Source organism: Cupressus sempervirens, chromosome 10, assembly GCF_028749045.1.
Source record: "Cupressus sempervirens isolate cs-2001-9-10 chromosome 10, ASM2874904v1, whole genome shotgun sequence".
Lineage (NCBI taxonomy): Eukaryota > Viridiplantae > Streptophyta > Pinopsida > Cupressales > Cupressaceae > Cupressus > Cupressus sempervirens.
Window position 1 is genome coordinate 875,598,125 of NC_143127.1, and position 25,638 is coordinate 875,623,762.

Below are 25,638 nucleotides of genomic sequence, written 5' to 3' on the forward strand. Positions count from 1 at the left end.
TAAGAGTGCCATTTGGATCTACATGTTCAGTGACAATTGAATATTGGGCATAATCTCCTATGGACCCAAGATGTAGCTTCATCAAACTTTGCCATGCAACAAAGTTGTCTTTGTTGACCTTGGGAACTTCTCTCTTAGGCATTTTGATCTTTTCTACTTATAGTTCCTTTAAACTGAATCAGAAGTAAAGCTCTGATACCAATTGTTAGAATTCTTTAGAATAACTGAGAGGGGGGGTGAATCAGTTATTCAAGGTGCAAATGCCCTAATAATACTTTTTTTACACTTTTAATAAATCTATACACTTTTTATCCATCCAAACTTAAATCAACCATATTAGCAAGTTATAGTAAATCAACATGCAGAAATAAAGCATTCAAGATCAACACATGAAACAATGATTTACTTGGAAACCCTATTTGGGAAAAACCACCAGTAACATGCTACTTGATTCTCACTCTTCTAAAGTGATGCCCTATTAAAAGCCTGCCCTGTTAAATTCTTACAACACAATGTTAAATGTGACCTTGTTAGAGGATTTCACCAAACTGTTATAAATGGGCCTGGTTAAAGGACTTTAGAACATTCACTTGGAATGTTACCCTGTTAAAGGATTTATCTTATGGTTACCAAACCAACCTAAGTCTATAGGATTTAAACTAACTGTTACAATTGCTAGAAAGTAACAATAATGGCCTTTTGATCTGATATAACTTACAACATACTTTGCAAATTTCAGATCACACTTTTAGTTCAATCCTTATGCTTGGTTTCAATCACTTCAGCTCTGATTGCTTGTCTTCTTATCAAGCTTCATCTCCTTGAGTCTTCTTACTCATCATCCCAATACATTCATATCTGGGGTCTTTTTATTGAAACAGAGTAACTATGCTCTCTCTCCTCCTTAGCACCTCCTTCAGCATTTTATGCTTTCATGCTTCACCACCTCACTCTCTCTTTTTTATGAACTCATGTCTCCTTAAATAGAAATCTGATTTTTGCCTTTTCTGCTCAATTCTCCTTCTCCAATTTTAGGGTTTCAAAATGTATTAGGTAGGATACAATGTATCTACCTCATATCTTGTTCTCATCTAGAAACTTCGTCAGTTGTATCCTTAAAACATTTTACATAGTGTTTTGTGCCACCAGCTCATCATTCTTATCTTCCATTTAATTTACAAACTTCTAGATAACAACCTTGTCAGCTTAGATCTGGCGAATCTTCGATTTTCAAAATAATGCAGCAACTCGGCATTATTGTTTTTACCGGTGCTCGACATCTCTATGTTACTCAACACTATTGGTTTTACTGGTGCTCGTCACTTGAAGTTGACTCAGCACTTGATATCACTCGATACTTGAAGTTTACTCGAAACTTGATATCACTCGGCACATGAAGTTTACTCAACACCTATTCTCTAATGAACTTTTAGTTAGGCTTTACAAATGTCTTAGCTAAAAAACTTATATCTTTTGATATTTTTGAGTGTGCTAATTCTCTGTGTCCTATAGTATGTCATCAACACACTTTTTCATCAATGGCTTAGCTGATCCATATACTTCATTACAACATCATAACTTCAACTTTTCTCTTGGTGTACTAGTTACATCTTATTGATTGCCACCTCCTTGTCAATCAACTAATTGATAGTATTTTGATCACTAAAGAAATTGTCATTCCAGCAAATAGCAAGTTTGACATCAATGACAAAATAATGATTGAGAACATTCTTTACCATTTCCAACATTATCATCATGTTCAGTAAGTGATACAGTTTGTTCTGAAATTTTGTCTTCATCTATTCTAGTGAGTTCTTTAGTTTTGATTACTTCAGCATCATCTACATCAGTTACTATTCTAGTTAGTATTTCAATTTTGTTTTCATCAGCTTTATCAGTATCTACCTCTACATCAGCTACTTCATCCATTGTAGATACATAAGTTTGTACTCTATCAAGTCTAGCATCATTTTTGGATAATATTTCAATTTTGGATTTAGTTAGCACTTCTATTGGCATTCAATCCTTGAGCCTTATTTCACTCTTTACTGCTAGCCCTTTTATCTCCACCATTCAATCTATTCCAAAGGTCAAACCAGTAATCATAGAAGTAGAACAAAGGCTTCCACTAAAACATTTGAACACTGGTAAAGAAATTGAAGAAGACATTGACCTAGACACTGAGATAGAAATCCCTAAGATTGACTTTGATACTGCAACTGTAGAAGCAATGAGAAGAGCAAGTCAACTCTTAGAGAAGAAGGCCAAGCATAAGCAATTAAGCTCTGAAAGGGATAAGGAATATAGGATAATTGAGAGTTCCAAGAATATTATAGTAGCAACTGTAGGTGTTGAAGTGGATTCAACACAACACATTTTGTTTTAGTTAGAAGAGGTTGTTCAAAATTTCAATGAAGACTCGTCTAGCCAAGATAGGTTAATAGAGAAAGCTAAAAGGAAGTTTGATGACAAGGTGCTTGAGCACATTGCTTAGCAAATTGCAATCAAATAGGTTGAATTATCAACTCTTTAGGGCAATTTTGAAAATTATTTTACCAATATAGCATCACTTTTTGCCAAGCTATGTGACGTCTCCGGATTTCCTCAGGATATTAAAGAAAATTTGATTAAGATTGACATGGATATGCAGTCAAGTGCATCTAAGATGTAGATGGACCCCTCATCTAGCTCCTCCCATCACACAAGGATCAAATATCTAGGAGATCTTCAAGAAAAACTTCTTAGAGAAGAAGCTAGAATAAGAGAAACTCTAATTGATATTCAGAATATGGTCTTGCCAATAATGGATTCAATACAAAAACATATTGCACATTTTAAATCATTGATCCAAGATCATAACTTCTCTGTAACTAATCACATGATTCAATTATTAGCAAAAGTTTAAGTAGCTCTCTCCACCTGCCAAATTTTGCAAGAGACTTGGGATAATGCTTTTTCCACCATCCTCAAGGTACATCAAGATTTTCTATCTCACTTTGGTGTTACCATATAGATATTGTATATAATTCTTTGGCATTATTGTCAAAATGGGGGAGAGATATCTAAATATTATAGCAAAAAGGGGAGAGATATCTGCATAGTAAATAAGGAAGAGATATCAGTGAAAGGGGGAAATAACATTCAATGGCTTTGGTATGTATATATGTACATAATTTTTATATACATTATGTTTCATCAAGGAGATATGTAGGAATGTATATACAACTGCTTAACAAAGATCAATTTTGAAAAATTCAAAATCCAAATCAGTCTGTCTGTGTACATATGTCTTGGCTTATAAGTGTTTTGTCACTAATGCCAAAGGGGGAGATTGTTGGCATTGAGTTACTATTTCCATTAGTAACAACACTTATTCATAATAGTTAACACCAAGCACTCAAGTATTAACCGAGCTACAATAGTTCACACCGAGCAGAATAGTGGCTACTGAGTGAATACAGGCTATGTGAAGTTCAGCAGTCTCTACCGAGCTTCGTAGTATCTATCGAGCTTCACAGTGTCTACCAAGTAGTTAGACTATGTCATGGAAATTCAATATAAATTGAGCATTAGAAGTTATAGATTTTGCTGAGTGAAGCAAGGTAAACTTAGCATGCGGTATCTACCAGGTGATACCACATCTACCAAGTCACTAGTGGTCACTGAGTTCAGAACTACTTCGTGTGATTGGTATGAATTGAGCTTTAACTTCTACCGAGTGCATGACAATGCCGAGAAATGCAATGGATGTCGAATGTTATAAGATCACCAAGTTAGTTCAGTGAACTTGAGTTATTAACTATTGAGCCAACTTTGTAATGTGTTTTCTCACTTGTGTATTGGCCAACCTTGCAATTTTGTAAATTTTAATGATATATATTTAATGTATTGTATCATTTGTAATGTAATAATGAGAATGTGAAATGAATGGACTTGTAATGTTTTGAGAAGAGTGAATGTGAATCGGCAGCAACTTAAGGAATTTATCAAGGTCAACAAGGAGTAGTAAAAGATTCATCAATCATAAGAGGTGATCTATACTTCAAGGATCTAATTAGTAATTAAGTTGTAAGTCAGATCTACTACTTCATCCTAATAGGTGAACTAGCTCTAAATCCTTTAAAAAAGTAGAATTAATAGTCTTTTTTAAATCTCTTAACCGAGTGCATACTTCATTGTATGTTTGTAAATCCTCTAACAAGGTGGACCTAGTAGTCCTTTGTGCTCCTAACTTGGAAGATCAACAAAAGTGGTCAATGTAATCCTTAATCAGTCAACTTTATGCTGCAATAGTGAAGTTTTGTGGGTATCATCCCCACCCCAGTTTTACTTTCTATTTGGAAGGTTTCTGGGTCACCAAAACTTTTTGTTGTTATGTGTTCAATATTTATCTTTCAGTAATTATACATGCAGTAGGATGAATGGATTTTATGGTGATTGATTTACATGCTTATGTAATGAAAAGTTTTTAAATTATTGATTCACCCCCCCTCTCAGCAATTTCCCAAGTCTTGAATATTTCCAACACTCCTCCCTCAACACTTATAGTTTTCTCTTCTTACTTATGTTCTCCCATGCCTTGAGCTAGGGCTAGAGGTTCTTGTGCTTTTGTTTGTTCTTCCTCTTCATCCTCTTCTTCCTCTTCCTCTTCCTCTTCTATACCTTCTCAAAACTTTTCTTTTAGCTTCTCAACTAGCTTATCCTTCTTCTTGAGTGTGGAGGTAGTCTTTAATTCCATGGAATTCTTTGATTTCACCATCTTATAATTTTCCAAAGGCTTTTGCAGTCTTATCTACTTCCTCTACAAGTAGGGTTGTTATGGTTTATGAGGATTCATCTACATTTACCTCATAACCTAAGGGTCTCAACCATCTTACCCTTGGTGTGGCAGCTTGCACAAATGTGTAGTCAACATCAACAAGAAAACATACATCATTATAATGTTTCTCCACTAAGGAAACTAGAATCCTAAGTCTCTACTTCATTGACTTCTTGAAATCTTCAAAGTAACTAGTCATTATAGTTTCAAAGTTTTCTCCTACCTGTTCAATGTACTTATTAATCTACACTGCAATTGATCTATTTGTCTTCCATCCTACAATACCAAATGAGGGGAATGCATTCTATACATAAAAGAATATACAAACTAGCATAGAACCAAACTTGCATTGTTCACTCTTGGTTGTCTTTATAGCTCCAAGGTTCGCCATAAGTTGTTGTAGCTAAATTTCTGCTAGATCATATTGATGGATGGACAGAGGCATAGGAAAAAATATAAAACAACATACACATAATAACAATGTGCTACTACACAACAAAATATATTATATTTCCTTATCCATTTTTCCCATGTTAATTACATTACATGTTGCCTCTATTTATAGAGGTCTTAAATTATTTTTGGAAACATCTACATTAGCCAACATAGGAGAAATAAACCTTTCTAGAACTATCTACGACTTCAAGAACTTTACCTAACCCTATTTGGAAATCCTATTGGAATTTCTAGAATCCTCTATTATTCATTTACAATTCATTTGAGTTGAAATTATGCATTCCAACACTCACCCTTAATTTCAACCTCAAATGTTATTACATGCAATGCCAAAATGCTTTCTTTTGCCAAATGCCAAAATGCCATTTTCCAATAATAATGCCTTTGTTAATGCATGCCTGTCACTTGCCTCATCTACCACAAATGCCAAAAATCTTTTTCCTTCTTTGATGCCATGCTGAAGACTTATTTCTTCTTTGATGACTTGCTCTAATCTATTTCCAAATGCTGATGTATTTCTTCTTACTCTTGAACATTTATACTTAAACAAACTTTTGATCATACTTGTAATCTTCTGCCAACTCGATCCATAGCTCCATCCACAATCCATTTCTATACAACCTGCCATAGAATCATTTTTATAATCTCTATACCAACATGTCTTGTCACAATGATTTTTTAAGCCACAAATATTACATGGATTTAAATCCCAAGACCTATCCTTTGTATGCCCTTTCCTATTATAGTGTGAACATTGCACAATATTTATGCTTTCAATTGATTCTCTTGAACTTTTATTCATCTTTTCACTACCTACATCATATCCAAGACCTGTATGTTTTTACCTGATTGTTGTCCTAATTGGATTCCTTAATCCTTGCTCATCTTTTCCTAAACCTTTACCTTTGAAACCCATTCTTTTCGTAATCTTCAAGCCAATACTATTATTATCATAACAAACATAATCTACAAACTTCTTTTCATTTACTTTCTTACACTTTTCATCACAGACACTTTCATTTTCAAAAAAGTCACATTCACACAAATCATTTGTCTCACAAGATACATCACATACAAATGGTTTTACACTGAAACATTCTTTCTCTTGTTTCAAAGTAGACAGATCCTTCTTTAGTATACTATTTTCCTCTTCCAATTTCTTCACATTTTCTTCTAAATCTTTGTTCATTTTGTCAACATCATCAAACAAATTTAACTTTTCTTCTAATTCTTTATTTTTCTTTCTAAGCTTATCTGTTTCCTCCACTTGCAAATTATGTACTTCTTCCACAAATTTTAGCCTATCCTCTAGCTCTTCAATTGCCTCTATATGGACACTAATTTCATTTAGCAATTTAGACTTTTCTTCTCCCATCTCATTTCTTACATTTTCCTATTCCTTTTGCAAAATATCTTTTTCACCCAATAATTTTGCATTTTCTTTCTTCACCATCACTAGTTCTTCTTCTAACTTATTTGTCTTCTCTTTTTGAATTCTACTAGCTTTTCCCATTGAAATCAATAATTTAACACACTTTACTCTATCTTTTAGAAAATTCTAAATACCTTTTTACTTTCGGAATTAAATCTTCAAACAACTTGAAACAATCCCTTTAGGCATCTAGACTTCTTACAATATTCTTTTGCTGTTATAATTTCTCAAATGCAATTAAGTAATTGTAAGAATTCACACCATACCTTTCTTTCCGACTTGCCCCCTTTCCTTCTTTACACTTCCTGTGTGGTCTTCTTCATTCTAATAACACAAACAATGTTCCACCATTTAGTAGCACCAACACAATTTATCTTTTATCACAATCTAAAATTTTGTCCAACTTTCTATCCAACCTAGCTCTAATACCAATATGACAGATGGGAAAAGGCATAGGAAAAAATATAAAACACCATACACAAAACAACAATTTTCTGCCACACAAAAAAATATATTATATTTCCTTCTCCACTTTTCCAATGTCAATTACATTACATGTTGCCTCTATTTATAGAGGTCTTAAATTATTTCTAGAAACATCTACATTAGCTGACATAGGAGAAATAAACTTTTCTAGAACTATCTACGACTTTGAAAACTTTACCTAACCCTATTCGGTAATCCTCTTGGAATTTCTAGAATCCTCTATTATTCATTTACAATTCATTTGAGTTGAAATTACACATTCCAACACATATGTATGATCTTTGTTTACAAATTTTTAACCAACATCCACAGCTATGTAGGGTACACTATTCAATCCACTGGATTGATAAAATTTATGTGAGATTACCCTTATAGAAAAGTTTAGCAATGGATCAATGATGGTATTTATAGTCATACCTCTCTTATTCCATTTTTCTCTAGTTTTCTTTTCAATGACTTCCTTGGAATCGCTCCCGACTGTCTTTGGATGATCTAGGGTTAGGTAGCTAATAGCTCTATGGATTATTCTCTTGGATATTTTGATAGGTCCTCCCTCTAGCCATAAAGAATCATCATGAATTTGACTTAGTACAATTCAAATCTATTTTATTTTTAATACATTAGGAAAATCTAGGGCTCATGTTAAACCCTTTCTTTCTACAATTTTGTATTCTTCCTTCAGAACACAGTTTTCACACAATCTATTGTATGCATCCCTTATTTCCATGTCTCCAATGGTACCAAGTTTGTAGTTATAACATCTCCTCACATCTTGCACCATTATTACATTTGGTATGATCATAGATAATGTGCTAGAAGGATCTTGTTTATAGGCTATGTTAGGAATGGCTTAAATATAGGTTGTTTAACTTCATTACTAACAAGCTAAACATTTGAAAATTCTTTCCCTTTAACAGTTTTTGGACTAGATGCCATCTTTTCAAATTAGGGTTTATGAAAATTGAAACTGCATAGCTCGGCTACTAATAAATACCTTGGAAATCTATCAAAGTAGTCTGAAATCACTACTAGAATCTTTTCAAATGCTTTGAATGGATTTTTGAATTGCCTTCTATTCTACTTTCTCATTCTTGAATTTGAAATGATGAAGAAATGAGCTCAAATTGATCATATACCTTTCAAAAACCTTGCATTTAATGCTGAGTGCTTACATAGATATAAGCCCGATATCAACCAATTTTGGGTTCACTAGGCATCCATTAATGTTTCCATTACTCAACAAGGTAAAATCACAAACTTGTGTCACCTTTTATAAAGAAAAGTGATATCAGAATGTGACAGTTCAACATTAATGACAAAAAAAAATGGTATTTGCATTTAAAATATGAAGATGATGTAAACTGATGAAATGTGTAGAATTGTATGAATTTTATCCCTATAATTTTTATTATTTTTTTGACTAAGAATTTATTCATTTTATTTTATTTTGAAGTCCCTTTTTTAACTATAAAAAATATAGGATGTAGTTCCCGTCAAAAAAGTATGTGCAAATCATCTTTTTTTGTTATGATTTGAAAATATTTTATAGATGACATGTATAGCTAGTGCACAAAAAAAGAAATAATTATTTTTGATGTATATTTTTTTTGTTATACTACTCAAGTTCGACCTTGTCAGAATCCAACAATTTTTTCCTCCCGTCAAAACTTCCCTATCAAATCTGTACCTTCTTGAAAAAAAATTACATATTCATGAAGAGGATTCTCTCCTCTAGTGATATATATATATATATATATATATATATATATATATATATATATTTTTTTTTTTTTTTTTTTTTTTTTGATATGATTTACTATTTTTTTTCATTTTTTGAGAGAGCATCTTCTGAAATGTTGAAATATCGACTTATAATATTTTTAGATTATAACATATTATAACTAATCAAAACACTCAAAAATTTATATAATGATGATATTGAATCTGAAATCTATAAAAGGGTATTTCTAGTTTTTTTTTAAAATTGAGTTTTGATAGAGAAATGAGATTTGACCAAAATAGGTTTTTGTATCACAAACGGTGACACAGATCTATGCTTTTACCCGATAGCTACTATGAGCTCGACATCAACTAGCTAGAATGATATCTTAGCATCTTCCTACATTCCACTTGGCACATATAGGAAACTTTTCATACTCAGCAATAACATGAAAAAATTAAAGATTTTCCTTGAATTTCTAACATCTTGCATCTTCATTCATGCTAATTAAGTATTTTCAGTACTATATTCTTTTGGAACTGATGCATGATATAACCTTTAAATATCAGTCCCACATACCTCTTGTTTGCCTAGTTTGATGAGGTGTGATCACCTAACCCATTGGGTGAATTGATACCTTCTCCATTTGAAGTGTTGCAAACATCTTTCTTTTTCCATGTCTTTTTCATCTCATCTTTGATGTGTTCAACATATGTCTTGCCTTTACCTTCATCAAATTTATGGTGCCTTTGACCTAGTTGACAATATTTACTGATGTGACTAGTCTTCAAACAACTAAAACATGTAGTTTGACTCAACCACCTTTTGTAATTTCCAATGAAGTGTGTCCTAATAAAATTCTAAGGAACATGTCCATATTCTTGATAATAATGATAGCTTTATCTTGTATTATAATCCCAATTTTAGGAGTTCCCATTGTTTCTTACCTTTGTTGGATTGTTTGATGACCACATGGATTTGGATCTGCATTCAAAAGCTCTATGTCAATACGTCTGATAGTTGTGGCAATAACCTTCAAATATTTAAGTGTTCATGGTTCTAGTTTTGCATTCATGTGCCTGATAACCTTGCTTGTTGCACTTATGACAATGAGTCATGTTATTAGGCTTGACATTTTGATTTGTAGTTTTTCTCCTACACATATTAGTAGTATTTCCTTTCTTACCACAATTATGACAAGTAGGTTTGGAGTTCTTACATTTGATGTTCCTTTGTTCTACAACTTTGGATGATTCTCCTTCTTGAGTGCTTGTGTAGTTTAATCCTGATGTATCATTGTTCGCTCTAGGGGACCTCAATGATTGCTCAAAGTATTTGATGGCTTCATTTGGCTTGTTGAAACTTTCAGCAAATTATTTTCCTCTTTGTAGTTCACTATACAATTATTAATTCTACAACTTCAATGTAGTTATCTCAATGTCCTAGGCATTAAATTCATAGTTGGCATTCATCATTTGACTTAGAGTATCCAATTGCATGTTGGAGATCTTGGTTAGCTTTTTTGGCTAGAATTCTTTTCTCTTCTTCAATAATGCCTTTGTCTTCCATAGCTTTCTTCCTTTATTCAGTCACCTCACATAGCAGTATAGCTTGTGATTATTGCTCTAGCTTGAGATTTCTAATTTTCTTAGCTTGGATTCTATTATTTTCCATTAGATCTACAATAGCTGCATTAAATTCATTAGAGACACCATCCACAAATGGCTTGGTAGTGTCTATCTCTTTGCATAGTGTGTCACTCTCTACAATAGCAATCTCTTTCCTTCTCTTCAAGGATTTCTTTAGTTCTTCTCTTGCTTCATTCAATCAATGTAGTATTAGATGCATTTCAATCTCCTAGTTCTCAATAGTTTTTCCCAACTTGTATACTTCCATTTCAAGATCTTTCCTCAAAGCTACAAAGATTCTCTTTCAGAGAGCTAGGTTTTACTAACAATTGTTGAAATTACAAGGGTAAAAAGTAATCTTTTGAGAGATGGGGAGGGGGGTGAATCAATAGTTTAAAATTGGACCCATAAAACTTTCATCATTCATTCATCACATGCATAAATAATATGAAATTACATGTAAAGTATATGCATCTAAAACATATAACCATGTAAGCATTCACACACATAACACTAGATATGATTACCCAGAAACCCTCCAAGTGAGAAGGTCAAACTAGAGTGGGGAAGATACCCACAAATCTTAACTATTGTAGTAATAAAGTGTATCCAATTAAGGTTACAATGATTTAACCATGAAACATGATGTACCTTGTGAAAGGTCTTCCCTATTAAAGGCTTACAAAGACTATTAGGTCTCACCTTGTTAAAGGATTTCAATACCCTATTACAAGTGTGCCTTGTTAGAGGACTTCAACTTACAACTAAGTAAGCACCATGTTAAAGGATTTCATATAGCTTGTTAGGGATTCTCAATTAAGAGATTTAATTGAAATCAGTCTTTAAAATGTCTTAGCATGGATCCTCCAATTGGCACTTGCTTGCCTCATAAAAAATCACCTTTAAGCAATGTCTAATTGATCCTTCAGGATCATATGTCTTACTGCTATATCTTTTTGTTTATCCTCTATTCTTCTCTAACTGAATTTACAATTGACTCTCACTTCTAAGTCACCCTGAATGCTTTGCAAACTATCTTGTTTGCTCCTTCAATTCCTTCCATATTCACTCTCCTTTATCAACATTAAGATTTTAGGGCTTTGTCCTACTTAAGAAGACTTAGGTGGCTTAGGGTTAGGTATGAATCTATGGTTGAGATTCATCCATTTTGCCGCTTAAATCTTTCCTTTTATTAATTGGTTGCATATAATTGCATAGGGAATCCAAATAGAGATTCATGCATACCTCCATAATATTAAAACATAATCTTAAGTTAGCTCCAAAATGGTTTACATAGTTGTTTGTGCCCTTACAAACAAATATGTCAAAATTGTGTCACTTAGCATATGAAGTCTCTGATGCTTAGAATGCACTATTCTATATACTATTACTTGGCACCTGCATTACTTGGCATTCACTATTTACTTAGCTCCTAAATAACTAAGCATGGTTTATTTACTCGACACCTGAGTGACTCGACACATGAGTGACTCAACATTCATTACAACTCGGTACAGTCTAATATTTACATGTTGTTCTCGACATGTATTACTAGTTCAAAATGAACTAAGTAAATGGCTTAAGTGTATTGACATTCACTTGTCAAAACTAATCCAAGATCAATATTATCCTCCTTAAGAAGACCTAGGTAACTTAGGGTTAGGTATGAATCAATGATTGTGATTCACCCATTTTGTTGTATAAAATATCACTTCAATTGATTGGTTGCATGTACTCCTTAGGGATCTGCAATATAGTTTCATCCTTATCATCTTAGAATCATAAAACAATCCTTAGGTTGGCTCAAAAATACTTTACAAAGAAGTTTGTCCCATTGTAAAAAACTATGTTCAAAACTATTTACTCAACACTTGAAGTGTCTAATGCTCAGCATCCACTATATCTTCCATGTTGTACCTTTACCTTTGAGTGACTTGGCATCCATTGATCACTTACCATCTGAATGAGTTGGCATCTATTGTCACTCGACACTTGAGTGACTTGATACTTACTAGTTACTTGGAATATACCATATATCTAACAACTTACGCTCGGTGTACACTACTTGTTTAGCCTGAACTAAGAAAATGATTTAAGTGTGTTGTTACTCATATGTCAAAAACAATTTGACATTAACACTAGGAACATAATTATCATAGTTATCTAGCTCAAATCCAATATTATATCATTCTTTGGATTGAATCACATTTCTTCAATTGATGATACTCTAATTGCATATATAGGAAGAAGTGTTCTGAGAAACTTACTTACCACTGTCTCATCCTCAATCTTTCCTCCTAAAGCTTTGATTGCATATATAGGAAGAAGTATTCTAAGAAGCTCACTTACCATTGTCTCATCTTTGATCTTTCATCCTGAAGCTTTGATTGCACAAACACTAGCTTTGATTTTATCAATGTACTTTGCAATGTTCTCATCTTCTTTCATCCTTAAATGATCAAATTTTCCTCTAAGACTTTCAGCTTTATCTCTTCTTACATTATCATCTCCTCCATAGATGGCTTTCTATTTGATCCACATCACATAAGCAATTCCATAGTCTTTGACTTCATCAAATTTGACATAGTTGAGAGATGAAGCACTATCAATCATCATAATTGTATGACCCTTCTTTTCTACAATTTCTTAAATAGTTATAGTTCTAAAAAGTGTCACATATTTGGTGTCTAGGTACTTTAGGCCTATATCTCCACTGGATTCCAAATGCAGTCTCATGGGTTCCTACCATGCCTTGAGGTTATCTTTGTTCAGCTTGGGAATCTCTCTTCTGTAAGACATCCCAATCTTTATCTTAGGTCCTTGAAACCTTCTCTACAAGAACCAAAAGTGCTAATACCATTCCTTGGAAATATAAGTGGAGTAACTAAGATGGGAGGGGTGAATTAGTTACTACTAAAATAAATACTAGATCATTTAGATGTTAGCATAGAACATAAACACTACTAAAAATAGTGTTGCTTAGCGAACACATAGGCACTCAGTTAATATTGATATTATGTTGTAACTCAATAACCAATGAAATAACAACTATAACTTTAACATGCTAATCATAATATATTTTCTATGATTAACATGAATTAACTTAGTTTCATACACATGAAAGAAATAACAATAACACAAGTGACACCAAGATTTAACGTGGAAACCCAATTTGGGAAAAACCACCAATTGCAACTAGTTAGTATTTCACTCTTTTGTGGTGAGCCCTGTTAGGAACCAACTTTGTTAAAGGTTACAAAACACACTATTAGGTGTGACTCTATTAGAGGATTTAATCACCCTATTACGAGTGGACTTGTTAGAGGTCTTTAGATAGTTCAATCTAAGAATGCGACCTTGTTATAGAATTTACTAACATCTATTAAGCCAACCCTGTTAAGAGATTTATATCACTACTAAAATGGTTAGAAAGTAACAATGAGATGACCTAATTTATGATGCAACCAAATTGCTGATTATAGATCTCAATTCTGGCTCTAATACTTGATCCTTCTTGATCGAATGTATCTTTGTAGCTCCTCAAGGATATTCTACTTATCCTTCTAATTTGCTTCCTATTAGCACTTTCTATTCTTCCATCCACTTTCACACATTCAATCCTCAACTTTGACCTTATACTTATCTCATATCCATTGTCAAGTCAAATTGAATATAACTTTGAATAATTAGTATTCATCTTCTCAGTCAGCTAGAACAAGCAAACAAATTCATTGAACTCAATATGCCAAAATAAGAAAATCCTTCGTTAGTGGACCCTACTTAGTAGACACTAACTCAAAAATTATTTTCTTGTGTTAACCAAGTGAAGTCTATTAACACTACATCTTCACAATGTTCCTTTTGTAATCGAGTGAACTTGGTTAATACTAGTTCCATCCAACATTTTCTTTGTTACCCAAGTGAGCTCGATTAACACTCAACTTCTATGAACTTCTCTTTGAAACTCGAGTGAACTTGATAGTCACTACCTTCTAAACTTGACAAACATTGGAATGCTAAGCAAGCACAAGAATTTGTCTTCATCACCTAAGTGATTGTGACATACACTATCTGGTAAAGATATGACATTTTTTTTAACACCAAAGATAATAAACAATTAACCAATTATTTTCAACAAGTTGTAGATTCAATCATTAGTTTTACTTTATGGATTTGTATCTTTCATGTTTACAGTGGTAATATTTTATTTCCAAATTGTACTAGGAAGCTAGAAAGAATATTGCATATGTCCAACTTTTTTTTTTTAATGTCTCTAACACTAAGAAAAAGAGAGTTACAAGTTTCTTTGTGTTTAGTTATATTTAGAGATTTTATTCTATTCATGAACAATATCACCACCTAACTATACTAGCTTCCTTTTTTAATGTTCTCCAATCACCCACTATCTTTAAACATCTGGATAAATTTAAAATTCATTTTATTGATAACTCATGAATGTGATCCAAAATGCTACTAACTTTTGTTAAACTAAAGGTTTACTAATCCCATACTATAATTGAATCACATATCCTACAATGTCAACAATATAAGTGTGGTAGGAAATTTGAGATTTAAAGATACCTTCAAGTGACACTTGCAAGTGATATATATATATATATATATATATATATATATATATATATATATATATATTATTTTGAGGAGTTTGTGAAAGAAGAGAGATAGTAGAAGACCACAAATAAGGAAATGGATGTTATATAAATAAATGAAACTTAGGTGCTAATTGATTTGCCTCCCATAATGTAAGTTATTGGGGTTAAATGGGTTTAAAATACTAAGTGAAATGCTAAAGTTAAAAATAGATAACCATAAGGCACTTTTGGTGGTCAAGGGGTACAAACAACACTTTGGTAGAGAATATAATGAGATGTAGGCCCCTATTGAAATAATGGAAACCATATACTTTCTTATAGAAATTGCAACCAAACACAAATGGAAGGTATTTCAAATGCATGTGAAGTCTTCCTTCCTTAATGTAATGTTTAAGGAAGTGGTATATGCGGACTAACCATGCGGTTATGAACTTCTAGCTCAAGAACAAATAGTGTATTTAGGTTAAAATGATCTCTTTATGGGTTGAAGCAAGCTCTATAGAAGCATTATGTGATTTTTGCGATTGAATGTGTTGTGAGTGGTGATTTCTCCTGACATTATTTGTAGCTCCTAGTGAGAAGATTTGTAAGGTCTTTTTACAACTCTAGGTCTTTGGGTGCAACTTTAGAATGGTGCAAGTTAGTTTGTAGGTTGTAGATGCAATCATTAGTTATACTTTATGGATTGGTATGTTTCACTTTAACATTTGTAATATTTTATTTCCAAATTGTAATAGCAAGATAGAAAGAATGTTGCATATCTCAAACTCTTGTTATTTTGATGTCTCTAACACTAAGAAAATGATAGTTACAAGTTTCATTGTGTTTCGTTAGATTAAGAGATTGTATTCTATTCATGAACAACATCACCACCTGACTATACTAGCTTTCTTTTGAATGTTCTCCAATCACCCGCTATCTTTAACCATCTGGATAAATTTTTAATTCATTTTGATGATAACTCATGAAAGTGATCCAAAATTCTACCCACTTTTGTTAAACTGTAGATTTGCTAATGTCATACTGTCATTGAATCCCACATCCTACAATGTCAACAATATGAGTGTTGTAGGAAATTTGAGATTTAAAAATACGTTCAAGTGACACTTGCAAGTGATATTTATATAGATCTATGTTACCATAAACACAATGGATGAATGACATTTTCATTTCAACTAATCACTACTTGTTACATTAAATATCTAAATTAATTTGTTTACAATAATTTTTCTATAGGCCTATAATCTAATTTGATTCAATATTTTAGTTTAAAAACAAGTTTCAAATTCAAACATTGACTATTGATTAATCCTTCCATCCCCTCTTACAATTAATTATTTTTTAAATGGTGGCTTCAAAATTCACATATCTTTTGTTAAAAATATAATTAACAATTAAAATATGTTTTAAATTTTTATAAGTTTTATCTTTTTTTCAATTTAATATTAGGTTTACTATTTGGGTTTTAAGTAAAATTTTTAATTTAATCTTTAGTGTATGTTAATTCTATGCTATGAAAAGTATTTTGTTAATTAACATGTAGGTATTACTTTAAGAATACAAACATTAATATTGAAAAATAAAATTATTAGAATTTTTGACTAATATATTTAGATATAATAGAATATTATATTGCATATATATAGATATACATATTTACATAGATATATGCATGCATGCCTACACACACACACATTATATATATATATATATATATATATATATATATATATATATATATATATATATATATATATATATATATATATATATATATATATATATATACAATATAATATTATATTATATCTAAATATATTAGTAAAACATTATAATAATTTTATTTTTAAATATTAATGTTTTATTTTTAGAATATTACCTACCTGTTAATTAAGAAAATTCTTTTAATATAATGATACTGTCCTTGTGAAGATGTGAACTTATGCACATCATTTCAGAAAATTCTTTTCTATATCTATGTTATCAAAAATGGGAAAAAGGAAAAAGGAAAATGATAAATGGAATAACAAGAAATGAGATTTTTTAATGTTCAATTCAATGTGTATATGTATATGTGTATATATATATATATATATATATATATATCTGTGTGTGTGTGTGTGTCTATATATATATATGAGAAGAGAGAATAAGAATACTTGTTTTTGAGGGAGTTTAGGAGCTTTGCATGTACAACTCTTTTATATAGTGGATCCAAAATTTGTACAGTTCAAAATTCAAATTAATGTACTATGGGCCTAGTACGAAAGTATCTATATATCCGTCAATATCTATATATAAAACAAGTATTTGTGATTAATAATAGTTATTTGGTTCATTTAAATTGCATATATGTTACATTTCATATATTTATACAATATTTTATTAACAAAAAATGATAATTTTAAATTCAATTATTAGAGAGTTTTACATTAAGCTTTTGTTGAATGTTTAAAAAGTCATTTTTCGGACACATTTTACTAGGTGCACTATTTTAAAGAATTGCAGGATGAATCATACCTTCACAGATTAGTTGTAAATAGTTTAATATCCATTTTACATTTCTGAAAAAAGCAAAGACCTTAAGAAATTCCATGTAACAACTGTTGACGAAATTAACTCTCACAACTGCTCGTTTCTCTCCCTTATATGAGCTTCGGCCAACCTGATTACCACTTACGGATGAGCCTTTCCCCGTGTGATACGATTAAAACTATTTCTCACATATTCATAAAATCATGAGAAGGCCCATTCCAAACCGGTCAATATATTGGCCCCATTATTGTGGAGCGCGCTTTATTTAAAACCGACAAAAGATTACATACATTTCACCGTGTGAGCGACCTTGTGGAGGAGGTCAGAATATTAAATTGATTGAGCAAGTGACCGCGTAGGCAATGGGACGTACGATCAGAAGCTATTAGTGGTCAAATTATGTATTCTGGCCAGTGTCGAGCTTGCAGTGGAACGTGGGCAAGCTTATGCTGCCGTCAAATTTTGTTCTTGTTTGCTCTCTTATTCCCTCATGTTCTCATGCACGCCTCTTTCCTTTCTGCTTCCTAGCCCGCACTTCGTACGTTTCAGAATTCAAATTAACGTACTACCGGGCCCAACAAGAAAGTATCTATGTATCATTGATATCTTAATATAGTGGCAAACCCATTAATGGGTACGTCTAAGAGGTATGAAAGGGGTTCACTCGGAATCAAAAATTTGAATATGGAAATGAACGTAAGGAAGTAGATTTCTTTTATAAATTTTTAATACATTCAATCAATCAATTTATATGTATAAATTTTACTTACTAAATTTATTTTTTACTAGTTAGTTAGTATAAGACTAATCAAATATGTTTAAATGATGAGTATAACATAATTTATGTGTAATTGTAGGTAAATAATAAAGTGTAAATGTTGAATTATGTAGAATCAAATAATTAATGCTTTGATCAATCAGAATGGATTATCACCTACAATATTGGTAAGAACAAATTATAATCATATAAGCACTAGTTGAGAGTAAAAATATGCAATGGTTGTAATAAATAGCATAATGTGACTAACAATAATAATAAATATTGAATATGAATCATGTAAGTATATAATTGACATGAAAATCACATAAGCACATAAATTAAAGATTTGAGTATAAAGGAATAAGGGTGCACAAAAGGAGGAAAAAATACTTAGAAATATTGGCATTATTTAGGTTGGGTAAAGATTGTATATACAAAAGAGTAACGAGGTCAAAAAATATGTGAATGTATCAAAATGAAATAGAAATGTAGGATAAACCTATACAAGATTATAGGTTACTTCAATACTGACTATCACCTTAGATTGAACAACAAACTGATTATTATTTTGAAAAATGTATCAAATCATATGAAACTTGGGAAAGAGAACAAAATAAATATAAAATATCCTCACGTGGGACTTAGGAAAATGAGTAAATAAAAGAGTATCATGTTGTAATTATTTAAATAATGGACCAATGATTAAGTGGCAGTTATATTAGAAAATTTAATAACTATTGCCTATATACAATATGTACATTTAGGAAGGACGGAACACATAATTTGATGTAGAGACAATTAATGTTACAACAAAAATAATAATAACATAACTCTATAAGTATGGTAAAATTATATGGACATCATAATTAAATGTTTAACTAAGTTTAGCATATGATAAATCCTATCAAGAATTCAGAATAATGTCAACCATAATAATGAGATGATATGAATGAACTAAAAAAGAATTTTTTTTTAAAAAAAATCATACTCTATTCCTTTGACTAATTACCTTCATTTCTTTAGTAAACCCTAACACATGTTTACTTTGATTATTCTTCAATATGGACAAATTTAGCTTACTGCCACTGAAGCACTAATATGATCATGGTTGAATCTAGACTTTTAAATATTTGTAAGACAATGTCTTGAGTACTAGAACTATTTTTAAAAAAAGATTATACTAATGTTTTATCCAATAAATAGAATCCAGATTTTGTTTCATTTCATAATTTAAACCAAATTAAAATTTTTAATTCTCTATAGAAGTATAATCCTTAACTTACCATTATCTCAAAAAAAGTAAGACTTCTATTGCCATATAACTCCTCAATATGTTGGAATATCTTATTCAAAAAATATCTATTTATGAAATTATTATTAAGGTCCTCATTACAATGCTTCTTGCTATTCACCTGATATTTTCTTGAAATTTAGAAACAAGGTCCCTAGTTGAATAAAGTTTTAGACACTCATCAATGCTAATAGAAAGTTGCTTTCTTTTCTAGCGATGAAATTAAAATCAACATGATTCAAAAGTTTCAAGCTATTAGTGATTTAGGTTAACACTTTTAAACTTATGTATTTGGAATGTAATTCCTAGACCCAAAAAATATACACAAAGATGGGGCGATTGAAACTACTAACAAAAGTAGTCTAGATTATCACTATGAAATATAAAATCATTTTTACAAGCCAACATTAAAGCTTTTTTAATAAGAAAAAATAGTATTTTTTATTATTGGAAAAGAAGATGTCATTTATTCTTAGATTTTAATTTATTAATCATATGAACATTAAAAGCACAGACCAAAAGAATTGAAAACATATTCTTATTCTTTCCCTTTCCATACAACATATAAATTGTATGCGGAGAAACTAGAATGCATGATCTACTTCCTTTGCATAGAGTATTAACAAGTCTTGGCATAGTGACTATATCCATAATGAGATTCTACTTCACCACCAACATGTAGTTTTGGTGTCATGGAAATAAATATATGGTATCATTGAATATGTCATCACTTTGAGTACCTAAAGCCCTAGACTATTCATTTTCATAAGCTCATCTTGTCAACATTGTACAAAGTGGTGGAAATCCCACATGGTATGTGGTTATATATAGCTCTAGCATGTGTATCTATTGGAGGGGGGGTGGAACACAGTGACCATATTTGTGATGAGATCCCCTTCCACCACTAGGACATACATTTGATGTGTTCACAAAATCTACGACAAGAACAACAATCCACACCCCCACCTCTATCATGGTTAGTGTAAAATATAACTAGTTCATTTAATATGAAATTGTTACTATTTTTGTCCATGCATATAAACATCTATAAATTTTTACATTAGGAAGAAATCTATAGGTATTTTTTAACTACATAGAGATTTTAGGATGTCTTTTCTCTCTATAGATTATGGAGCCTAAATATCCTAACTAATGTAGTTTAAAGTCACATCTTATTTGTGTTAGAATTATCATTACCTTTTTAATAAAGTGTTAGCATGAATGATAATGGTATTCATTTGGTGGAGTATCCTAAGCATTGGATAGATGGGTAACATGACTGACATGTTGCATTCATGACTCTGTTTGTCATTGATAAAAAATAAGTGCACTTTTGATATGTAAAAATGAACCTTAATTTTTTTTAACCATTTGGTAGAATAGAATGCAAAGATAAATTGACTCGCTCAACAAAATATACAAGGATGTCATTATCGACATCAGACTAGGAGTCATGACTTGAACTCTTTACAAATTTCAATGAGGAATCCTTGAAATATATAATCTCGGAGTGGTCACTAGAAGGAGAAAAATGAAGAAGGCAAGGGAAAAGAGTTTTGGCAACAAGTTAGAGGACCAAGCAGCTCTAGACTCAAGAACTGGTATAATGAACTCAACCAAATAGGGAAGGACTGGAACACCATCAAGTAGGCCCAATATCTTTGTTTCTCTCTTGTTTTGACTAGTTCTTTCTCTTTCTAGGTTCAAAGATTATATTTTTAATAGAAATTTGGACATTTTATTGCTTAAGTATGGTAACTATTATAGCAATGACCCATTTTGGCTAAACACAGCAAGACATAATTTTTGGTTATATTTTAGGTTTGTACTATTCTTAATAGGCTTAGTTTTATGAATTTTTCAAACAATAATCCTTTTCATACTATAATAAATCATAATGATGTTTGATTAGTGCAATTGATTGTAGTTTCTTATTTTTATTTTGAAAGTATAGGATGCATGGATGGTTTTTGATGCTTTAACTTATTGCTTGGATGTAACGACCCACAGAAGTACTAACTTATTGTAATGGTTCTCTAGTTTAGGGACCTATCCCCTTCCTTCATTATCAAAAGCATTCTCTTGATTTAAAGTAGGCCTAAATAGTTAGTGAAGTGTTTAGTAACAAAATAGTGCATGGAATGTCTGTTTGAAGACAATGTGGAAAAGGTTATCTCTAAAGAATCGAGGTGGGAAATATTTTTAGGTGTTCTTATAATGAAAATCCAAATGTAAGAGGTGAACTTGAGAAATATGAAATATTTCAGTTGTTTAAAACCTATGTTTTACTATTGGAAAAAAGTTATATTTTGGAACCATTCAAGGAAACAAATAAAATGCTGATTTTAAAGCATCTAGAAAAATACACTAGAAGTTGGAACATCATTATAAAATAGAAATGTATTATCCAATAAAAATCTAGAGTGTTATTGGATTATGTTCAACTTCATGATTCTGGAGCTTAATTTTACTTTACTCTTCTTAAGGATTATTTGTCTTCTCATCCATGTAATCAAGACATGATTAGAATTTGAAATAAAATATTGTTTGAAGCTATTGGTAAGTGTATACATCTTAACTTAAAGTGATCAAACTAAAGAAAATCAAATATTGTAGAAAAAAAAATTTGATAGTGAAGCTAAAGTGGATTAAAAAAAATCAAAAGTATCAAATAGTTAAGAAATGGAGTTCAATTAATTGTATAGTTCACTTAAATATGTAATCCTAATTATATCACATTTGAGGGTTGTAGTTCCTAAAATAAATCTATTAAATCATTTAAAATGTTTCTATTAAACTGTCTCACTCAATAAAATCAACAAATGAGAATTGAGGAAACACTCACATGGATCACTAAGACTTTATAATCTCGTCCATTTAATTATTATTTTGACTCTTGATCACTTATTTTTTCATCTTGTTCCCCTATTTGAACCCATTTAAATAAATCTTAATCAACATTGGTTAATCTAGCTCAACTTCACTCCAGGCCAAGCCTTTGAGAAATATTACAAATACTAAGTATTATTAGAGTAATTCATCCACTATTTTCAATTGTATTCATACTATGGTCACATAACATTCATAGATTTCTTTGAAATAGTCTAGCTTAATTTGTTCATTTGAGCATGCATAGTGTTCTTGATCATTTAATTTTAATTAATGCATTATCTTAATTTTATATTGTAGGATTGTCATTTGACTGTTGAAGATCTAAGAGAAATTGCATCTTCACTAGCTATAGTTTAGTATCAAAACTATACATATTCTATGACCTAGCTGCCAAGAAAATAATCATTTAAAAAGATGTGAAGTTAATGGAGAATGAGTCATGGGATGACTCACTAGAGAAATTTTAAATAGCTTCAATTTTCTATTATTTATAAAGAAAATAAGTTTTATGATGAACTACATGAAGCAAAAATAGATATAGATGGTTCTTAAGAGCTCTTGGTAACTACTAATGGAAACATGAAAGATAAAGAAAGACCAAGCATCTAAGAGAATTATGCCACGATGAAAATTATAAAGAATATTTTGATGGCAACATCAATTTTGCATTATTTTCACACAATGATTAAATTTATTTTGAGGAAGTTGTCAAAGAAGATAAATGGTGTAAGGCCATAGAAGAGGAAATAGATGTGATAAAAAGATATGAAACATAGGAGCTAGTTAATTTATTAGTGTTAAATGAGTTTATAAGACCAAGTGCAATGCTAAAGGAAAAATAGAGAGACATAAGACACATTTAGTGATCAAGGGATACAAATAGTAGTTTCATAGAGATTGTAATGAGATGTATGCTCATTAAGAATGGAAATTGTGCATGTTGTCACAAAAATTGTGACCAAGCACAAATATAAGGTATCTCAAATAGATGTGAAGGTTGCCTTCCTTAATGGAGTCCTTAAGTATGATGTATATGTGGAGCAGCCATAGGGTTATAAAGTAAGGCTGAAGAACACAAAGTGTAAAAGTTAAAAAAATTATTTATTGATGGAAGTAAGCTCCATGGGAATGACACAAGAGAATTTACTCATATGACAAATGACTTTATCAAAATTGATGGTGCATCCACTATTTACTTCAAGAAAGCTAATGGTAATATTTAAATTTTTTTCTTGTATGTAGATAATTTATTTTTTACTTGACATAATTTTCTCATTGTTGATTTTAAAGGATCCATGAAAAGTTAATCTCAAATGTTATATTCGAGTCCCTTGACATATTTTCTAGGTATAGAAATAAAATAAATGCATCAACATCAATGCAATAGATATCTCTAAAACAAATATTTACAAATTATATCTTGGAGAGTTTTAGAAGACAAAATATTAAGGTGACCCCAACACCATCAACCATATGTTTTAAGCTAAGAAAGATAAATTGAAACAATAATGTAATTCTAACATTGTACAAAATTCTAGCTAGAAGTTTGATGTATTTGACAACAATTTGGCATGATATAAAGTATGAAGTAAGTTTAATTTTGAAGTTTATGGAAACTAAAAAAGACTTCAATTGGAAGGAAAGAAGAAGAAACCTAAGGTATGTAAATGGTACGAAAGGATATGAAACTTTCTATCATATTGAAACTGATTTTGGGCTAGTTGTTTGTAGAAATAGTGATTAGGCAGGAAGCTTGGATCATAGGAATGAAATTTATGGATAATTTTATCCATATGGATTTATTTGTAACCACAGGGGCTCTAAGAGATGAAGTAATTTTTTTCAATCTATATAATTGACTGACTATATAGTTATAACTATAGGAACACGTCTAACTATTTATCTAAGAATAATCTTGACATATTTCAAGGAAGAACAAGTGTATGAAGCCTCAACATTTTATCACAATACTTCCGCATTAGCTTTGACAAACAATATTATGGTATATAGAATAGGCAAGACCATTGAAACTATGTATCATCTTATCAGAGAACTTGTGAGGATGGTGAAATTAAAATGGAGTATCAAAGGTCTAAGAAATAGTTAGAAGAAGAATTCACCAAGCCATTGGATATAGCAAAGTTTTGAGCACATAAGCATAAATCATAACATATTTGTTAATTTGAATCAGTTGTGCTCCCTTTTGATTATCTTGGGACATATGTGTAGTGTGAGAATTTGAAATAAAATATGGTTTTTCCCTAAACCTCTAATGCACACGTACTAGTTAGGATCCCCAAGAAGTTAAAAAATGACTAGTAAATTTTACTCACATTTGAGAAGATCTCTTCAGAGAATGTAATCTCTGGTAGATTTCTTACTTGACCAATAGTGTGTAATAGAAACATTCATATTTGTTAAGGTTGGTAGGTGAGTTTGAATTATAAATTTTTAGAAGAAAATTTTTGTAGACAAAAAATAGACAAAAATGAAGAATGATTTTGTTCTTTAACAAATCAAATTGTGAGAGATAATTAAAAAAATATTTAGAGTGTGTAGAAGCACTATGTGAGTTGGAAAATTTAATGTGCAGTGAGGAGTGATTCCCCTTGACACTCTTTAAAGATCCCAATGAAGAAATTTGTAAGAGTTTTTGTGATTATAGGTGTTTGAGTGTAGCTTTAGAGTTTAATTTAGTTTGTAGATAGTAGATTGAATAATTTGTTTTATTTTGTACGTGATCACATCTCATTTTTTATCAACCTAAAAATTAATATCAGACTACATTTTTTATTTGAAAAAATATAAATATATATGTCTAATAAATTTACATTAATAATAGATTTAATTACAACCCACATCTTGCATGTCAGTTGAAACCTACTTATGTGAGAGAATCTAATTTAATAGTGATTATCATCAAATCACTAATACATGGTAGAAAATAGATGTATGGTGCAACATGATGATTTTTTGGCATTCATATCATCTTTCAATGGAGGGTAT